Source organism: Acanthaster planci, linkage group LG02, assembly GCF_054643075.1.
Source record: "Acanthaster planci isolate LZ-2023a linkage group LG02, COTS_SCS, whole genome shotgun sequence".
In the NCBI taxonomy this organism is placed as follows: Eukaryota; Metazoa; Echinodermata; class Asteroidea; order Valvatida; family Acanthasteridae; genus Acanthaster; species Acanthaster planci.
Window position 1 is genome coordinate 13,671,064 of NC_141778.1, and position 6,542 is coordinate 13,677,605.

The 6,542-nt window shown below is 40.2% G+C and overlaps 1 protein-coding gene across 7 annotated transcripts in view; it reads right to left on the minus strand.

The window, feature by feature from the left end:
• The window catches only part of LOC110973190 (tripartite motif-containing protein 2-like), a 32,341-nt gene extending 26,419 nt beyond the window's left edge, over positions 1–5,922 (minus strand). The window contains exons 1-4 of one of the 7 annotated variants that reach the window (XM_022223812.2): positions 5,800–5,922; positions 4,971–5,407; positions 2,746–2,890; positions 635–1,163 (exon numbers count right to left, since the gene is read on the minus strand). The gene's annotated coding sequence lies outside the window, so the exon portion shown is untranslated. Of the gene's footprint in view, positions 1–634; positions 1,164–2,745; positions 4,908–4,970; positions 5,408–5,685; positions 5,770–5,799 lie in introns of those variants that run through there. The other 6 variants (XM_022223810.2, XM_022223815.2, XM_022223817.2 and 3 more) reach the window with 6 other exon arrangements.
• Between the last annotated feature and the right edge of the window lie 620 nt (positions 5,923–6,542).

A 6,542-nucleotide genomic window follows, 5' to 3' on the forward strand; every position in this document is an offset into this window, starting at 1 on the left:
AAAGTAACAGATGTACTTATGGAAGCCACTAGCTATGGCTATACATGTATGTGGCTAATTGTCATTTAGAATTACATGTATATGTCTGAGTCCTAGCCATATTTGATTTGGACAGTGCCATTTTTCTGTTCCTTCAAAGCTAAGGTGCATTCCTTTTATGCCAAGATTCTACCAGTTTGGGCACATTCTGTCGAAAATTCATTGCCCATCCTCCATGTCAGATGTTCGCAACAACCAGTGAAAAAAAGTTCCTTACTGGTTCTAATGACTCAGCCACACACTGTCTCCTGCTAAGCATGGAAAACTACATAGCACAGAAAATATTTGCTTAGCAAAACAGGTTACCAGCAGCTGAAGTGCCATGCAAAGTGTATTACTTGAAACTGATCCTCTGTTTTTTTGCTTAGCACATGAACTGGCAAAGCAGTGTTCATCAGCATTCACCTGTTTAGGCCCAGCGTACGTTCCAAGAATCGTTCCAAGGACCTACTTGGAACCCACAGCAGATGTACAGAATGCGAACTGTTATTCCCTGGATAAAACACGCAGCCATTCTAGTCACTCCGCAACTCTTAATCAGGGGATTCCCCTCACCAAATTCTCAAATTATCAAAACATTCCATGAAACACTCACCTTTAGAAAGGATTAATTTCTGCCAGTATTCCCAAGACAGTTGATGGATTCTGATCCATTGTCAAAGGTTGAAATCTTCAGAGGTTGAGATGTGGAGTCACTGTAACTAACTGCTCTTGGAAATACCTCCAGTGCCTCGGCTCTACGGCAACGCCACTGACGAAATACAGGCACACTGGAGCGATGGGAGATGGGATTGACTTTGTCACCTCCCTGGATGATGACCATTTGCTGGCTGGGGTACTCCTGAGGGGTTGGGGAATTGGGCTTGAGGCAGGTGATGTTGGAATGTCTAGAGGGCAGGAGTATATGGCTAGAGATAAGTCAGGGATGAAGAGAGATAGGGTAAAGAGGGATAGCGGTGGTGGGACATAAATGGCTTGGAAAATGGATGAGGTGCCAGTGGAGGGATGATGCAGGCTAAGTGAAAGATGAATTGAAGAGGATGAAAGAGTGGATGGGAAAAAGAGAAGGAACGATCAGATAGTTGGAGGGTCTAGTACAGCATGGATGAAAACTGGTGATGAGTCTATGACAGAAGGAAAAGAGAAAATGTTAAAGATAGGGAGAGTCGTGACAACTGTATATTTAAATCTCTGAAACACAGAACGAGTACATGCAACTCAACCATTCTGACTCCATAATCTCAATCTGAGCCATTCCTAAGATTTTACTCCAAAGTTTTGAATACACCTGAGATTTTACTGGTCTTTATAATGGCGGTTGACCCTGCCAACCTGTGCAATCCATCATCTGTGTTTATCCCAACCTCAACTGCCAATGCTTCAGATTGTGAGCAGGTTGCTGAAGTTCTTGAACTTTGCCAATCTGATTGTGGGTGACTGCATTGATCAGCCCACGTCTTTGACTTGTGAGCCTGCTCCAGTTGTGAATGAGTTTTCCAGTGGAGCTCTCAAGAAAAAAAATCATGCTGTATTCTGAGGAACAAAATGCAAATCAAACCACTATGGGAGTGTACATTTTTTCTCTCTGAATAACGTGGATTTATCAAAATGTTCCAGCTCAAGGGTTGATTTCACAAAGGCAAAACTGGCAGAAGAAACCATTCATTCTCCAATCACAGCTACCATGTCAAACCTCAATGTTAACACGACAGGAAATTCATACACGGGGTCTACGTGGTTGAGTGAGCAATCTTCTGCCACATTTACGACTGTCCACATGGACCATCTGGTAACATGGAAGGGGAACAATTGCCATCAAGCCTGCTGTCAAAAAGGTTCTGGACTATAATTACGTATATGCCATCTGGAGATATCTCAATCACTATATAATAGGTCTGGACTATGAACACTGATAGCAATCCATCCTGCCAAAGCACAGGTGATGAGGTTAGCACAAACATGGTACCTCACTAGGGCCGCTGTACACGACTATATACATGTATACCTGTGGATTTTTGAAGGAGAACTTCCATTTTTCATTCATGCATTGTGTACTGTACAATTAAAGCTATGTACATCCATGTGAATCTTAAAATGCTTGACATATGAAATTGTTTCAATAACATTCAATTTTCAAATGTGCCAGAGCCAAAACAGGGTGAATAAAACATTCATTTACAGCAGATTATGTCAGAACAGTATGCATTTAAATCAATGCATTGATGGAATTAAAATACACAGAGAACAATGTACATTAAATTTTGATGAGAAGAAGGAAATTAATCAGGCCCACCCATGGGCTGGACTCCTGGGAAACAAGGACAGTGTGTGATGCAAGTAGGACAGTGAAACCAAGTAACCTGAGCTACTCATGTACATGAAGCACTGTCATTGTAAACACTAGCAGCTGCCTCTTTCCTGGGCAGGTCATAATAAACCCTGGACTATAAAATTGGTGAGAAATACTGTGATGTAGGCATGCTGTGATGATATGGGGAGGGGAGAGTGACAGAAAGAGGCAGGCAAAGGGAGCGACGCTTCCCCACCCCTACTACCATGATGACAAGACACTCGGATCACGAACAGCTAAGAAATGTATCACATCACTGAGAAACAGGTCACACACTCAAAACAACCATCCAATCACTCTACTTTCTCTTACAGCAACACCATGGGAAAAGACCCACGGTTATAACCTGAACTTACCAGCTTGAGATTTTTGGGTCAAGCTTGAGATGGATGAAGTGCCTCCAGCATGCAGAAGAGAGGACTGATGATGATCCCTTATGGAAGTGAGAAGTCCGTTCAGGGTTCATTTAATCCATCAATGTTGGATTTTGTCTGAAAGAAACTGGGGCAAAAGTCAGACAGCAAGACACTGTGTTGGATACCAGACTGGATAAATTACTAATACTAGGCAGTGTTCTTGCGGCGTTGTAACCATACTGTACATGCAGTTTCACCAAGCACTTTGTGACTCAATTTCAACATTTAAGTCGGTCTGTGAATTCTAATCAAACCTGATCTCAGCATCCGCAGTAAATGCCCACAACAGCACGTGATGCCCAGCCAATCGTAGGGGTCTACACAAGCCAACTCATAATCCCTGTACTTGACTCAAAAGGCCATTCACAACACTGGTATAATGCCAGACCACAATTGCCGTCCTATTTACCGGAGTGATCATCAAATCTGATCTACTCACAGTGTACTCAGACAGCTGGTGGGGAACATATGTTGTGGTATAATTGGTGTGCATGGTTGGCTTGGAGTGTTTGTTTAGTAGTACAACGGCCATTCACATTTAGCACTATGTTTGCCATCTCAGCTGAGATATTTTGTCCTGATTCATCATTTTCAGTGACACCTATTTAAACATTATTGACACACCAGCAAAAAGGTTAACTGACTTATTACATGTACATGTACAATACTGAATTAATAAGAAATAATACGTCAAACTATACTGTACAGAGAAATCATCGAAGGACTATAAGAGCAGTTTAGGACAATCAAACCTTGTTACGTTTGCACTTTATTATGCACAAGAATTACAAACTGCTATAAACAATTAATATTTCATAGTTCAAATAATTAAATGGTTGAATCCCCCCCCAAAAAACCCACAAACTTAAAAATTGAAATAAACACGTACCAAAATATCTATCTGACTGGAAGAAAATTATAGTGAATGACAGAGATGAACATTTAACAAAATCCCTAAAAACAAAACAGTTGTCTTACACTCTGATTAGTAGGGAAGGGCTGAAAAAACAAACCAAGTCAACCTCAAACAATCAAAATAACTTAACCTCCCACGCAACTAGAAATGTTATTCATGATAGCATGAACACAATAATCATGTCAATGCAATGTGTGCCACATAACCACATAATGTCCGGGAAGAATTCCATATTCGGTTTCAGCACATCCTACTGTATGCAATCAAAGACCCAAGTAATCACTTGCACGATCGATCGGTGACCCCACCACACTGAAACTAGGAAACCTTGGAGTTGGGCAACTTCCGTTTGATAAGATAACTTATGCAAATGGTGTTTCTGAGTAACAGGGGAAAAAATCCGGATTTCGCAAACGGGGTAATAAAAGTTGTCACGGTGTGATAATGAGGGTAAGAAATATTCACATACAGAACGCTTACCCGATAAATCATGATCGCTCTAAACAAATAAGGATATTTGAAACAGACAATTGACATCTTGATAGAGAAGAAAATCAAGCTGATAGTGACATATCATGCAACTGGGAGAGAGGGAGAGACAAGGGTGGTTACCCATAGTAAACCTCACCCCATAGTCCCAGCAAAAGAAATAATATCAAGAAAATGAGTTGGGGGGGGGAGTGTTCTCTCCATTGAGAAAAATCTAGAGGTTTCCCCAAATGTCCTGAAAAGTTTCTTCAAAATCCAACCAAAATGGTGTCAATTTAAATAAAGAGCTGCACTCCTCTCGTCAACAGTTTTCTCGGAAGGTTGGGCGCTTCATTTACTGTGGTTTTCTAATTCTAATGATTTACCTATTTGAAAAGACTAAGCTGGATTTCTTTTCAAAATGGTGTAAGTTCAAAACACAAGCAGCGTTAAATTGGAAATCGAGTTTTGTCTCTTTAAAATATTCCTTCTTATAAAGGGCCAAAAAACCGTACCTGGTCATGAATCGTGTAGCTGAGGGAGAAAACCTGAAAACCACACAATGTACCAGACCCTATGCAAGTCCAGTCATCAACCTTTAACGGATGTACATTATGATCACATTAATTCTTGAAACCCACATTCTGAATAAAACGACAAACATGGCTCAAACTTGACAGATTATTAACATGCAATGTATCTGTAATCTACACATCAAGTTTGCCAAAGTGAATAAAATATAACATGACTCATGTATTGGATTGAAAAGTGAAAAACCCACCTTGCAAACACAGCATGGAGGTTATAGCAGTTCCCATAGGAGTTTCAACATTAATTGTATTCCAGTATGTCAGACAGCAACAATATAAGACTCCATCACTATCATGCAGCACTGTCAAGAAAACTTGGATTCTACTGCAGTGTCAACACAGTATAAGATCCCAGCCAGTTTCAGGTGCAAGTCCTGCCCAGGGGCGTGGCTGCAGGCACACAATCACTGCTGCACAGCTAGCTCTGCAGAAGTTCAATTCAACTTAAGAGCAAAATTCACAGCTGGATACAAATCCTTGAATCCTGTGCTTGGTGCTGGGAAACCTTGGAACTGAGCTGAAAAAACTACTGCTGCCGAGTTGTACAGTGCTATGACTAACTGGACAGTTTGGGGAAACTCACAATATCAGCTGCAGACATAATCAGATGAAGAAACCCAACAGCAAACTGGCAAAGAGCAATAATGAAAAATACAGAAGAATCAACGGACAGCAACAACTTTACAAGCAATACAACCTAAAACCAACACATACATCCCTGACTACACCTCATCAAATGTACCTATAATAGGAAAATACCTATCAGACAAAACTCGATAAAATGCTGACATGAAAATGGAAACTCAAACTGCCCTGCAAGAAATATTGCATCAAAATATTGGAGATAAAAGAGAAATCCCTACAATCCATACACCATGCACAGCAAACAGAGAACAGAAAACAAACCATCAATTCTCCCATGAACAAATAATCTATTCCATTTTCACACGGATATTACTCTGTGGCCTACAACAAAACCTACAACAAAATGTAATCCCATTACAAAAAAATTGGGCTGACCTTTTACATCAGCGCAGCCATAACATTTTGGTGGGCATGTTGGCATTCACATAAACAAACCCATTTTTCAAGGTAAGACAGAGTCTGCAAAGTGTCTGACTGCCGAGTTCATATTGTGATTGGTTCCTAAAGCTGGTTATACTCAGTGAGAACAGCTATTGTATTTGAGGATTTTATTCCTGATTTCAAAACCTTATCCAAATAGTGATCCAAGCTATTTATATCAACAAAAAATTACAGGATCTGACGACGCGGAATCTTTTTTTCACCGAAGCCAACCTGTCAATACATCCTTTGAGATGTTGTGAAAGCAGAAGTTTGGCTGTTGTGAATTTTCTGTCGGCAAACATGAATCACTTTTACAGGAAAAGTCCACATAATGCTTGCATGGTAAACATGCTATTTATGGCTTTGATAGTACTTCAACACTTCACAGCTCTTCTCCAGAACATTTTATCCTGAAACTTTACAAAGCCGGAAGTTAAAATCCTCATGAACTTAGCATGACCTGATTTCTGAGGGTTAATGATCGGAAAATGCATTAGTAATACACTTAAAAATTTCTTTGCTTTGTAACACCGGGTATTAAGCTTAACAGATACCTGAAGAAAGCAAGAAAAAAAAACAAGAAAGGTGGAGAGCAAAAATATTGCATGCCAAGACTGAATACTACCAAGGCATAGTGCCAAGAGTGCCAAGTGCATGTTATCAATAACTTCATTATTATTTGTTTCACAACAGAA